A 14708-nucleotide genomic window follows, 5' to 3' on the forward strand; every position below is an offset into this window, starting at 1 on the left:
AGTGTTACACTTCAGGTAAGTCTCAATAAAGCTGTCAAAGAAAAAGAAATACATATCTGCAATATTACTGTATAATACTATCATGACTCTAGGTTCTTCTCTCAACAGAAGAGCGCGGATAGACACTTCCATAATCTCTGGTATCAAACAGAGATGAAAATAGGAAAATACCTACTTTAATCACAGTTGCATACTTACAGCAGAGTAAGTTAGTGCTGCACTAACTCAACCCATTTTGCTGCACATCTCCATCAATCCATTGTTCGGTCTGGCTCTCACGATTGAGATGGTTTATCTCGTTTAAAAGCATGACATTCCTGCAAATAACCAGAAACAGAATTATGGTGACATTTATTACATAACTCAGTTCTTCCCAAACTCTGCATTTCTTACCTGTAACACGCGCTTGGGTATTTTTATTCTTGGCTCTCCCTCCCAGTTGTAAATTGCTTTGATTGCTAATTTCCCATTCTAGTTCGACTAGTATGTGACAAATTCCAAAACTTAAAAAAAAAGTATTAAACAAAGAATACATCACTTAGGAAAGAGCAACGTATGAAGAATTGTATAACTATTCTCCAAATAGTACCTGTAGTATTACTGTATACTCCAAAGATTACCTGTAACTCTCACATTGTCAGTCAGTACAGCTTTCAAGTTGATATCGGTGCGATTATTGGTAAATGCTACTCATTCTCACTGGTTTCCTCAAGACTTAACTAAACATAGCAGAATGGACACAAACCCAAATACAATCATTCTTAATTTCTTTATACCAGCAAATCAAGCTTTGGCTCTTCCATAAAACAAGACCATCACCAAACCTGAGAAAATGCTATTTAGGTGGCTTGCCTTAGTGACATTTAGACCATGTCACCCTTTCCTTTTCTCTTCTTTTGCCTTATACCGACTTTTATAATAGCTAGTATTTAAGACAACTAAATATCAAATTAGAACAAAATCATCTCAAAGATAGGCAATTTTCACCGGGAAACTGAAAATTCCACTAAAGCCCATGTAGCATTGCTAATGTTAACAAAAGCCATTGAGAATCAGATAGTGTTAGTAACACTGTGCCTCTACTACAGTCTCTACACTCTTCCTACTATTAAGGAGCCTCCATTTACAAAGATGCGTATCTTCTAGCCTTTAAATTCTGTCTGGCATCAAAGAAAGCTATTCCCTGCTCAAAAAGTACTGTTCTCTTCATACACTCAAAAATCATCCATACTGCAAATACACATACAGTAGGGGCTCCCTACCAAATCAAAAGATCCTGGTTCACACAAGAATGAAAATGACAAGGTACAAGTGACTCAGTATCCCCTTAAGTATTTCAGATAAAATTATAGATGTAACATACATTCACATCCCAACTCAACTTCGTCAATCACATTCAACTCCTGGCAGTTAAGGTGGTTTTCTTTGCTTGTTTTTTTTTGTTGTTTGTTTTGGGGGTAACACCCTATTCTATCTGCTTCTTTCACTCTGAATGTCGTCGAAGACTAACTTTCCAAGTAAAATTTCTATATATCTGAAAAATCTCTCTGCAAAAACACTCTGCAAACTCAGTCTCCACTGTGTTTGAACTTTTTAATTACAGAGCATTAATTGCTCCTGCTTCTCCACCTTCACCCTATTGTTAATAGTCAAAGGTCATTTGCTATTGGAAGTACAGAAAACAGGCAGACAGAAAGAATTTATCACCTACAGATACACATGACACTTTATATCAGCAAACAGATGTCTATGAAAGCATTATGGATAAACAGGGAAGAAGGAAATCTCTTGTTGGAAAAAAAATCATCAATATCATCACAATCAATCACCAGAATCCTGCATTTAAAGGAGACCTCTGCACCTTCTTTTAATTTTGAGGCCAACGTTAGTTCAAGTTGAAGCATGTTTCACACAACTAAACCAATAAAATTTATTTTGAAAATAATCCAGATATTCACTATACTTGATAAAAAGTTTGTAGAAAAAGAAAACATTTAGCACTAATTATATGAAGGAATGACAGAAATTCAAAAAAAAAAAATCCCAAACCTCGTCTTAGACAACTGTAGAATACTCCAGATTCCTTACATTTCATACTGCTTTCTAAAGGAAGTATTAAAGCTTCCATATTCTCAATCCTTTTGATGTCACATGTTCCTTAAAAGGGTATCTAAATATTTTGGGGAAACTTATGTAAGATAGGAAAGTGCTTTCTTATCCAAACATGAGAAAAATACACATTTTTAATACTTAAAGTAGTTTATTCTCTTAATTAAAAATACTTCTACTTACTTGAGAGATGAGATACTAATGCCTATCTATTTCTGACTGCTTATAAATAGACTTAGTCATAAAAGAAAATCACTGAAAGTAGCATATTTTAACTACACTACCTAAGCAGTCTTTTTTCTTTGGCAAAGGATCAGCTATGCTTTGCTAAAACACAAAAACAAAGTCTACATTCACATAACAGTTGAAGGTTTTTCTACTCAACATTTAAAATCTGAAAACATTAGTATACGAAATACCTAAGCCTTTATGCTATTCATTTTCCATCACTTGAAGATGACATTTTATAAGATAAACGTAAAGATATTACAGTAATTCTAAACCAATTATTAGTCTACCAAAGTAAGTGAATCTTCTGGAAAGCCATCCTGGAGCAGTTTCAGAAAAAGTTCAATAGAAGACTATCTAGCATAATGCTCAGGAAACTGAGTATGCATGACAGACATAAAGATCAACTGAAAGTTAGGCTTTCAATGACAGAAAGTAAGAAAATAAGACAGTTCAGATGCAAGAGGACAGGCTGACAAAACTGGGTTTGTTAATCTTAAGAGGACAAAGTTAAGGACTAATCTCATTGCTGGCTTTAACTGCCTAAAGAGAAATTATTGGGGAGATGGAACCAGACTTTTCTCCAAGGCAAGCGATGAAATGGTAAGAGGTAACAGAGAAGTCAGAGCAAAGTGAATTCCAATTACACATAAGGAAAAATATATTCACAATGAAAATGCTTACGCACTGGAACAAGCAAGGTTACCTGGTGAGGTTACAGAAACTCAAAATTCAAAGCAACCTGCTCTAACCTGACCCTGCTCTGAGCATGGATCTGGATTAGATTATTTCTGGAGGTCCCTCCCAACTTGCATTATTCTACAACTGCACTAACTCCTTATTCTAAAAGATGCCCAAGCTAGAGACTGTGAATACCTAAGTATATTGTTCTATATCCCACTTAAAGTGGCTTTGCATGGGTATTACACATTACTAACATGCCTAACCTCCCTATTCACAGGGACTTAAACCATAAGAGATCACTACAATCACTTAGACTGATCTGTAGGTTTTAATGACAGGTCTTTAAATTTCATTCAGTTGTTTGTGAATTAACCTTAATAATTTATCTACAAATGAACACAGGATGTTTTTACTAACAGGGAACGGATAAATCTGAAGTCTCCAGTCTTCTTGCTCCATAAACGCATCCTAATTTCTTATCTAAAGTCTTTTGGCTTCAGTATCGTTTGTTTATTTCCTGAACATAACAGCATCCGTAACATGAAAAACCAACTATCTTTGCAGCACACCTTCCAAACTTCACATGGGTTCATAGGTGGAAGGTACAGAAAAGCAGAAGAATGAAAACATGTAGCATTACTTTCCCAAAATATTTTCTAGTCAATCATCGTTTGCAGTTCAGGGACTTCGAGTCACAGATGAAAATCTTTTCACTTTATGTTTTCTTTAGACTTCTCTCTTATAAATTTATCTAGTTGCCTCACAAATCTACATCAAGTTGGAGCACCTACAACATCCTCTGATGAGAAGCCCTGCAGCTTAATTTGCGAGAATATTAATGTTTTTGTGAAAAAACTCTGCTCCTGAATCTGGCTTTTTTAGTCTTATTTTATGTCCTCTGGTTCTTGCATTAAAGATAATTCAAAAACAGACAAAAAAACAATCTTGCCTGTTCACCTTCACAATTCGTAATGTTATGAAGATACTATATCCTCTCCCCAGACAAATCTTGCAGGCTGAGGTCTCCCAGGCAGCTTACAGTTTAGCCATAAGTAGACCACATCCTTCACTTCATCCTCATTGCCCCTTTCTGTAGCTTTGCTAATTTTGTAACACCATTTCCAGCACTGGGATAGAAGAACAACAAACACCCTTCAAGATAGGTACCTACCTGATACTTGTTCTCTAATATTCTCCTAGTACTAACACTTTTAGGATCACTTCGATGTTCTCACAGATCTCTTCTGCTCACCTTGAAGAGGCAGACTGCAGCAAACATTTCTCTTTTGTTCCAGACATTCCTTGATCCTCCATTTAATTAATTTGGAGGATCTTGCCCTTTAAGGCTCTCATCACAAACTCTTAAAATATTTTTACTGATAATTTTGGGGCATTCAAAACTTTTACCTCCCTTTTAAAAATGAGAATCTCAAAATTGTACATTATAATTCAGCACCAATTTCACCAATACTTTTTAGAGCTTAAAATCTTTTTCTGTTTACTTCTTCCTTGTCTGTTTATTTAGACACAGTATTAATCCTTTTTTTCCTGTAACACTGGACTGAGAGTTCACATTGAGTTGCTTACCTATTTTGACTGCCTGCATCTTTCACAGAATGACTGCCCCTCAAAATACATTCCCTTGTGCCTAAATGAAGCCTACACTTCCTCTTCTTTGATATAAAAATGTTTGACCTTAACACAAACTTTATTTGAATACCTAGCATACCATAGCATAGTCTACTTCCCTCTGTTCTGTCATAACTGCTCACCATTTTAATGAGTCATTTACAAGTGTTAACCATGGCATTCACAAATTTATTGTCAGATCACTGATGAAATTATGCACTGTGCCCTACAGATGTATTATTAAATAACTTTTCCATCAGCAGCTAGTAGAAATGTATCTGACAGATAATAAACGAGCCATTTATTGCATTTTTTACTAATACTTTTTTTTTTTTTTTAAGTTGGAGTATCACACAGTACTAGACTGCTTGACTGATTACCTGAACATTTATAGCTACCTAGTTACCCCAGTCAAGTCAACCTACAATTGCATACAAGAAAAAAGGCTTGGTTAGCAAGACAATTTTTTCACAGAACTTCGTTGCCTGACTACCCCAGTACTGTCCTTCAATATATTATTAAATAAACCCCAACATATTTTTCCCATTATTTTGTTTGATATAGGTAACAACGATAATATTAAAAGAATGAGCCTGAGAGAGCACTTGTCTTTTATTAGCTCAACACTAGAACTCTCAGTCTTCAAAATCAGGACCGGCAGGCCAGAAATCTCAAATGTAGCCAGCAATTTCCAAAGAAATTTGAAACATGGTTCTCAAAAACTTTTAAGTAGCATCCTCAGGAGATACTGTCCAACACTTATTAGACTGCAAAATATTTCACCATTCTTATCTGATACAGCACCCTGTTTATTACCAGTAAAATATATATTTTAAAACATACAGACATTAATGATGTTCCCAAATTCACCTAGCAACAGACAAACACATTACTAGGCTTCCTCCCTCCTTCCTACAGAATCAGCATCAATTCTTCCTTGCTGTCCTCAGCTCTAATAAGTACAACAGACTCCAGAATATTTTCTTTACATTTTGATCTATGGTACTTCATAAATTCCATTTATACAGATTGCTATGTAGTTCCCCTAGTCACATTTTTATACATTCCTTTTCACTTCTAAATGATGCCATTATTTTGCAACTAAGTCAGGTTGAACTGCTGATGAAAAGTGTCATTTTTTTTTTTCAAGTTTCATTGGAACTGAATACATAATTTTTAAATCAGACGCTCCCTGTTGAACTCTTTTTCCCCACTCCAAATAGGCTAACTTCCTAATTTTGATGACAAATCAGAGCAAAAAGCTGTGGAATAACAGCTTTTCATGGAAAAATGTCCTTGAAAAATGACGTTTAATTAAAAACAAAACTTTTTTTGGCAGTTGAAAAAGAGGAGCTTTAGCTCCTCTTTAGGAAAAGTCTCTTTAGCCAAAGAGACTGAAAAAAAAAAAAAAAAACCCACACAGTTCAACTTCAGCATTGGTAGCTGCAGAAAACACTAGATAGTATAGGAAATATACCAAATGTAGTCAGTAATAGATTTCTAAGGAGTAAGTTCCGTAGTCTCTTAGTCTGACAAAGGCTGTGCTTCCTATGCAAGTTTGTCTAAAGGTATTTACATTTGAATGGAAGATAAAGAACAATGAAAAATAAAATCTTCCACTTACCAAGGCCCTCATTAGTAACAGTTTTAAATACATTTTCATATCCACATATACAGTTTGATCATAAAGAACGCTAAAAACCTGAAAATAAAGTTTACATGGACAGAAAGCAAAGCTTATAATTACCACCCATCGTGATTTCTGTATATCTCCCCTTTACTACACCTAAGGTAAATAAACAGAAAAACAAATAAAATAGCTTGATTAAAACAAGCGTTTCCTAATATTTTTTCTTCTAAACTGGTGCTAGCGTGCGGGATGGAAAACACACAGGCAGCGAACAAAAAAGTGCGCACCATTCTGTCCTTACTACACACACTTTCAATCTTTACACACAAAGGATAATTGCTAGGTACAACATGAGCGTTCAGTATGAAAACAAACCTGAATTTAAAAGCTTTTGTTGGACGCAGATTTCTACATTCAACTATAAAGTCTTTAATGCAAGGAATATCTTTCCATGCAGCAAGATGTACCAATAAACTATTTTTTTCACAAATATGTTCCATTTCTATGTATATTTAGAACCACAGAAAAAACACATGCTACAGTTCTACAGCTGAGAATTTCAACAAGTTTTCTCCACCACATGCCAGAACCTTAGACACTTTCAAGCCTGCTGAAGCCAGACTAAAAAATTATTTATCTGATCTGAAAAGAGATCTCAGCCAATCAAGGTTCCTTAAAAGTACCTGAACGATATCACGCATGCAACATGCAGATAGCTTTCAAGTTTATTCCTGAAGTCCAGTGCACGATGGGGTCAAACTAACAAGGCTTACATCCGCACCCCCATTATCCTCTTCACAATAAATACACAGCCGAGAAGCCTACCCGCATCCCCTCCCCAGTCTTGAAAAGCACCGTACCCTCTGAATCCCCACGCCCGGAAGTAACTACCTACCTCAACTCATCACACCTTACAAGCGATGGGAGCCCAACTAATTCGTAAGCTATCTGCGCAGACAAGGCACGAAGACGGCTGCTCCCACGTCCGAGCTGTACGAGGCACACGGTAGGCCAGCTGTACCCGGTGCGTGGAAGGGGAGGCAGGGAAACGGGACAGGCGACGTACAGCAGTCATGACAGCATAAGCACTTCTGCGGGCTACGTGCCCTAACACCGCAACGGTACGAAGTCCCCTGGGCACCGCCTAAGAGCGCGGGGCCACGGAACGCGGAGGCTCTTACTGAGGGTCTGGTGAAGCCCGAGCCCCGAGCCGGGGAGGCGCCCGCGAGGACGGGTCCCACGGCAGGGGGCGAGGCACCGGCGCGCAGCCCCCCCACTCGCACCCCAGCCCGCGCCCCGCGCCGCCCCTTCGGAGCCCCGGGCAGCACCGGCCTCCCGCAGGCGGCGCGCCCCCAGAGGGGGGGCGCCCGGCCCGGCCCAGCCCGGCCCGGCGCCGCAGAGCTCCGCCCGCTGCACGCGCCTGAGGCGGGGTTGGCAGCAGCGGGCGGGGGGCGGCGGGGCAGGGAGAGCGCAGCTGCCCCGCGCCAGCGAGAAGGGCCCAGCAGCGCCTCACCTATCCCGTAAGGGACACGGGGCCCAGCAGCGCCTCACCTGTCCCGAGACGGCTGCCCCGGGCGTCGCCCACGAGCCTGCTCGGCGACGGATGCGCCCGCAGCACCGCGGGCCGCCCCCGCAGCGATCCCCCCTCCCGCCGAGGACGAGGCCCAGGCCGGCCAAGGGGGGGGGACCGAGCGGAGGGGACGGGGCGCGCCGGACCGACAGGCCCGCCGGCCAACCGCCGCTCCGCACGGGAGCGCTCAACCAATCGGCGCTGCGGGGGGGGGGAGCGCGCGAGCAAGCAGCCAGTGCGCAGGAGCCGCCGCCGGCTGCAGGTGCGCGGTGCCGCGCTGCCCTTGGCATCCGCGCGGTGCGTCCGGCTGGGGCCGAGGTGCCGGGGGCACGGCGCGCCGCCAGGCCCGGCCTGGGCCCCCGCGGCGGGGTCGCGGCGCGGCCGGCAGCACCCGGGGACGAGCCGGGCTGCGGGGCCGCGGTCAGGCCGGCAGGGTGTCTGGGCCTCCCGTCGGCGGGACGGGCCCAGCGTGCCGTAGCCCGCGCTCTTCGCAGGGCCTGCGCCGTGCCCGCTGAACGCCTGCCTGCGCTCCCTCGGTTCCGCGGCTCGCCTCCCTTCCCGTGCTCGCGGGGGCGGAACAGCCCAGTCGCTGCTTAGAGAAGAGCGATTCGTCGCCTTTATCCGCTCATCACCTGCTGCGCTGCCGACTTCAGCTCATCTTTCCCAGTATAGCAAAGAATACCTCAAGTCACAAGCCAGACGTTGAGTGCACATACACGAAATAGTACTGGAAACACCTGAGAAAGGACAGTAATGTGTTCTTGCAAGGCAGTCAAGTAGGGCTTTTTATGCTTACTGGGGTATATTTGAAAGAGAACATTTCTACCAAATTATGTATTTAAATGGGTAAAAAAAAATACATTTGCTCTTTGGATTGGTAGCCGTATACCAATTTATAAACTCCCTGCTGACTATGAACTTGTGTAGGGTTTGCTGCTCCAGGTGGATGCGTGTAAGTGTTCAGGGCCAAATGAGATTCATCCCAGAGTACTCAAAGAGCTGGCTGATGTCATCCTGAGACCTCTCAATTATTTTTAAATGCTCCTGAGAATCGGGAGAGGTCCTAGTCAACTGGAATCTGTCAAATGCTGTCCCAGTTTTCAAGAGCGGTAAGAAAGAAGACCCTAGTAATTATAGGCATGGCAGTCTCATTTCAGTGCCTGGTAAATTTATGGAGGAGATTATTGTGAGAGTTATTGAAAAACACCTGAAAGACAACACAGTCATTGGTCTGAGCCAGTGTGGGTTCACAATGGGAAAGTCCTGTTTGATAAGCTTAATTTCCTTTTCTAACATGGTTACCCGTCTTGTTGACCAAGGTAGGCCAGTAGGTGTGATTTTTTTGGATTTTAGCAAAGCTGTCAACACTGTCTCTCTGGACAAAATGTCCAGCATACAGTTAGACAAGCACACGATACGATAGGTGACCAGTAGGCTGCGGGGTTGGGCTCAAAGGGCTCTAGTAAATGGGGTTACATCAGTCGCCAGTGGGGTTCTGCAGGGCTCCATTTTGGGTCTGGTTCTCTTCAACATTTTTATCAATGATCTGGACACAGGAGTTGAATGCACACAAAGTAAGTGTGCAGATGATACTAAATGAGGAGGAACTGTTGACTCCCTTGTGAGTAGAGAGGCCTTGCAGAGAGATCTTGATAGATTGCTGGGCAATCACTAAGGTTTAACAAGACAAAGTGCTGGATTTTGCACCTGGGACATGGCAACCCTGGCTGTACATACAGACTGGTGGATGAGAGGCTGGAGAGCAGCCCTGCGGAGAGGGATCTGTGGCTTCTGATTGACAGCAAGTTGAACACGAGCCAGCAGTGTGTCCTGGCAGCCAAAAGGGCCAAACACATCCTGGGGTGCATCAAGCACAGCATCGCTACATAGTTGAGGGGAGTGATTGCTTTGCTTTGCTCTAACTTCAAGCACTGTGTTCAGTTTTGGGCGCCACGGTATAAGAAGGACTTAAAACTGTTCGAGAGCGTCCAAAGGAGGGCAATAAAGATTCTGAAGGGCCTATAGGGCGAGATGGATGAGAAGCAGCTGAGGTCCCTTGGTTTGTTCAGCTGAGAGAAGAGGAGCCTGAGGGGAGGCCTCAAGGCATCCTGCAGCTTCCTCATGAGGGGATTGGAGGGGCAGGCACTGAGCTCTTCTCTGGCAACAGCAACAGGACTCAAGGAAACAGTGTGAAGCTGTGACAGGGGAGGTTCAGGTTGGATATTATGGCAAGATTCTTCATCAAGGATGTGGTTGGGCATTGAAACAGGATCCCCAGGAAAGCGGTTACTGCACTGAGCCTGGTGGAGTTCAAGTGTTTGGACAACACGCTCAGACATAGGGTCTGATTTTTAGTTACTCCCGAATGGAGCCAGGATTGGACTCTGATCTTTGCATGTCCCTTCAAACTCACTATCTTGTTCTGTTCATGCAGGATTGGTTTCTAGTGCATCAGACCAAAGTTCATCTCACAGAGCGTGAGAGAACACAAACTAAATGAGGTTACTTTGGAGAAAGTTTTGGGAGACTGCATTATGTGCAGAATATATTGCAAAGTTGTTGTCTTTCCAATCTCCTAGTTACTAAAGGCCTTCCATGATTGTTTATCATAAGGTGAACAACTAGTGTAAGACTATTAAATCCAGAACAGATTAAAGATATTCAAACATCCCAGTTAAACATGCAAGAACTTTATTTCCAAAGCAGATGGATTCATTTTGAGAATAAGCTAAAAATAAATTTAAAATAATAATAATTAAAAAAAAACTTTAGATTTGGGATCTCCTTGGGAATACAGATGCTCACAACTCCAACATGCAAACCAAAGCCAAATTCACTTTATAGAAAGGTATTTTATTACTTTTTTTTTTCCTTTGAATTGCTGAAGTGTTAAAAATTATTTAATGTGAATCTCCAGTCATTTCATAGGCATTGACTATTCTTCACTTATTAGAGTTTGTCCTATAGGTACTACTAAGCTACATATACTTTCCTCTAAAATTTCTGGCATCAGGTCCTACTAGAATGAGGATTCTCTGGCAAAACATTTTCCACTCTGTCCTGTATCACTATACCAGGACATTAAAGACAGCAGTTCAGAGAATCTTAGAATGGTTAAGATTGGAAGGTACTTCTGGAAGTCATCTGGTTCAACCCCTTGCTCAAGCGGTGCTACCTAGAGCAGATTGCCCAGGACCATGTCCAGCCAGCTTTTGAAAATTTCTAAGGAGGGAGATTCCACAACCACTTTCAGGCAACCTGTGCCGCTGCTCTGTCACCCACACAGTAAAGAAGTGCTTCCCAAAACGTTTGTGAGCTGCAGTCCTCCCCAGAAGAGAGAGAGAGAGAGAGAGGGGGAAAAAAATAAAAAATAAAAATCTATCTCCTTGTATTTCTACAAGGGTTCAGAAAACAAACAAACCGACCAACCAAAACAAACTGCAAGGTAGTTAGTTCTTATCCTAATAATTACATCAGTGTTTACAAACTGGTGCTTAAACTACTGCAAAGTGATAATGTCCACTGCCTAAATAGTCTTTTGCATTACAATAGGACACTCTCTGAAATCCTGAATACAAACACTGCCCCGCTAAGAATGGAATTACTCAGCAACTGCCTGTGTTGAGGACAACATAAGTGAAGACTGAGAACTTTTTTAGTTCCTGTTTCAGGTTGCTGCTATGTACTGCACCCTAAGTTATTCTTCCATAACATATATATTTTTAAAAATTAGCCAGCACCCTCTGGTGGGAAAAAATGCATAGACAAGATTTAGAGCTGTACTGTACTGAGTTCTTTGAAAAGGCTAGCAAACTGCATGGAAATATAATGTCACTTTAAAGACTGCCAATAGTCATATAATTTCCCAAAGTTTTAATGAAAAGTTTGTCTATAGTTTAATGCATTGAATGTCTGATTTAAACTTTTCCTAAATCCATGCACAATACAATTGAAATATACTATTTCATATATGTAGCGTCTATGGGATCTATTCTTCCTGCATGACTATTGCTGTGAGAAAATAAATTCTTTAAAATGTCACGGTCATGGCCTATTCTGGCATCCCCTCAAGCTCTCTTCAGGAAGTCTGCATTGATGAAAGTTTAAATAATGTGGAGTGTGTCTGCATGTACACAAAGATCAGTTGAACAGATTCTTATTTTTTTTTTAAACCTAAGCCAATTTTTCTCCTTAGCCTTTTTAATGTAACTTCTTTATGTAATTTTTATCTTCTCTCTCTTGATTTGCTAAAAGTGGCTTTACAGGACCTTTTCAACAAGTATTTAGTCTCAGAGTCTTTTTTCTTGTTACGGAATTCAGATGTGCAAGCCAATACAAGGAAAGTTTAAGTATTTCAGAACATTATAATATTGATAACCATCAAAATGCATCAAACACTTGCACTGGGCAAAGAAGTACGAATTGACGCTGAAATTGTCAATAATTAATTTCAGAATTAACATTCCATTTAGGGTAACAGAACTGTCTCCCTCTTAAAGGGTTTTCAGAGAATCTGTCAGAATTTCTACTGTTGATTTTTATTATTACCACCTTCTATTTATCCCATCCTCATATGAGGCTTTGTATGGGAATGGCCACATCTTTCCTTCTGCTGACTCTGCTGCACAAGTGGTAACTTCCAGCAAAAGAGATGAATAGCAGTGCTAATCGACAGTGCCAATCAACATTCTGTAATTCTTTATATTACAAGAACACCTTTATATAAAACCTAAAAGATGGATGTGTACCCACAAAACAAAAGACGAGTCCCTGCTTATAGTATTTATTTTATTGAAACTGCAGGCAGTTTAGGGAAGCATGATACACTATGTACAAAGTAGTTCTGAATAGTGCAGGCTCAGGGTTAATTTGGATCAAGAAGTTATGTTTGCTATTTAAATGATGAAACATTAAGTAGTTTCAACAACTGCACTTTTTTGTGTGCATTTGTCTGTCAACATTGTTTGAAATTGATTTAGAGCATACCTTTTTCAGGCTATACAAAATTAGTGCTTTGGAAATATGTTACTTTGTCTTATGCTTTTTTTTTTTTTTTGATATCTCTGCTTAAGTAGCCTAATGTATTCTCCCAGTTATTAGGGGCAAACTCTAAACAAGCAGGTAAGTTGAAGTTTAACCATACATACTGTACTATGGCACTGTAATTATTGTCATGGCTTGCAACTTCAAACAAATATGAAGTACCCAAGGTCAATGGTGTATCCCTAGATAAAACTAGATGAAGATGAAATCCTATGTAGCAAAAACACAGCATAAGGTTATCTAGAAAATAGGGAGTTAGAGAAAAACCTGAATAATGTCCAAGTGTTAAAAGCCCAAAATTATCAGAACCATTCTACTAAACCTATGGATATTTTAAATCTTAAAGTCATCTGATACTCCATGATAATTTCTCATTTCCACATCTTTATGTGTTGCTAGCAAAGAAGGGGTCCTTTGTCTGTAGGCAGTTTACACAGAAAATTGACCTATGCCATCTCATATCTGAGCATAGTCTATGTATAAGGAGATGTTTTCCTCTCTATAAAAGGAGAAAAATCAATACTAAGAAGACTGTATTCAGATGCTGTGAAATCTTCTGATGCATTAGGAACAGCTCTGGAATTGATAGACACTTTTATACACTGTGAGAACTTCATTGTACCATTTTTTTAGCTTTAACTAGCTTTATAAGTTTTGACTTGTTAAACATATGGAGATGGTTTTCAAATCTTATTGCTCTGGTTGAATCATCTCTCCTTTTAGATCTTTCCCTTCTGTGTTTTCCTAAGTTTTCTGCTCCAAAAGCAATTGTTTATCTTCACTTTTAAAGGCTTTTCCATTCATCTTCAATACGTTTTACCTATTTTCTTTATCATCGTGTTTTTCTTTTATCTACCCGGGATCACTTTGCCTTCTTCTTTGCCTTCTTACTATGTTTGCAAGCAATCACCTTTGTACTTTCTCTGATACTGCCTCATACTGATGAATTCTCCATCAACCTTGCAAATTTGCCACAAAAATGCTTCAAACCCCTTCTTTGTTTTAATGCTAGCAAAAGTACAGTGTGGGTGACTGCAGCTTGCCTCACTGACCAAAGACCTCGTTTCTTTTCCTTTCCTGCCTACATCTGTTATCTTTTGTTTTACACAGTATGTTATTTCCAGAAAAGTCATATGGGAACATGTCTTTCTTAAACATGAACCTGATTTATAGTGCCATGGCAGTGCATATGGCGTTTCAAAGCTCTATACCATCCTCATAAGTCTTCTGTTACTCTCAGTGGAAGATCTTCCCCAATGCTATTTTTACTCATAATGCCAGAACTTAAATGGTGTTTGGCAGAAAGCGAGCTCTCTTTTGACCACTCAGCATTATTAGCTCCTACAGACATAGTTCTTCTGTAACTAGAAAAAAGCTGCTTGCACAGTGGACTTGCAGGTATGAACCACCATAAAAGCACCACCTTTTTCTAATGCCCTTGACCAAACTCCACTACGTTCAGAGACAAATGATCAGGACTAGTAGCTTATCACTACCCATACTGGCATATTTGAATTTCACTGATGATACTATTTGGTGCTGTTCAAACTAATACATTAAAAAAAAGAAGTAAAAAATGCCATTTAAATAATGTTTTATTACATTAATTTTATAATTCACAGTATCATGTGTGCTATAGGGCATGCTATCCAGATGCTGTTGCACACGTTATGCATGTATGTTGCTGATTGTGCAAAGACATACATCACATTCTTACTGAAAACCACATTTCCATAAGTTAGGTGCATTAAGTTCTGTGGACACAGCTTTGCCATGACTTATTTCTAACCCCCTATGGCTACTCAACAAGATGAA

General features: G+C 40.5%; 1 protein-coding gene across 13 annotated transcripts in view; it reads right to left on the reverse strand.

The window, feature by feature from the left end:
* RALGPS1 (Ral GEF with PH domain and SH3 binding motif 1) overlaps positions 1–14708 on the reverse strand; it is a 133903-nt gene that overhangs the window by 102014 nt on the left and 17181 nt on the right. For 3 of the 13 annotated variants that reach the window (XR_007159116.2, XM_066980473.1, XM_048051089.2), the window contains exons 1-2: positions 7832–9207; positions 199–317 (exon numbers count right to left, since the gene is read on the reverse strand). The gene's annotated coding sequence lies outside the window, so the exon portion shown is untranslated. Of the gene's footprint in view, positions 1–198; positions 318–6963; positions 7090–7175; positions 7616–7831; positions 9208–14708 lie in introns of those variants that run through there. The other 10 variants (XM_048051054.2, XM_066980466.1, XR_007159111.2 and 7 more) reach the window with 9 other exon arrangements.

This window comes from Anser cygnoides, chromosome 20, assembly GCF_040182565.1.
Source record: "Anser cygnoides isolate HZ-2024a breed goose chromosome 20, Taihu_goose_T2T_genome, whole genome shotgun sequence".
NCBI lineage: Eukaryota > Metazoa > Chordata > Aves > Anseriformes > Anatidae > Anser > Anser cygnoides.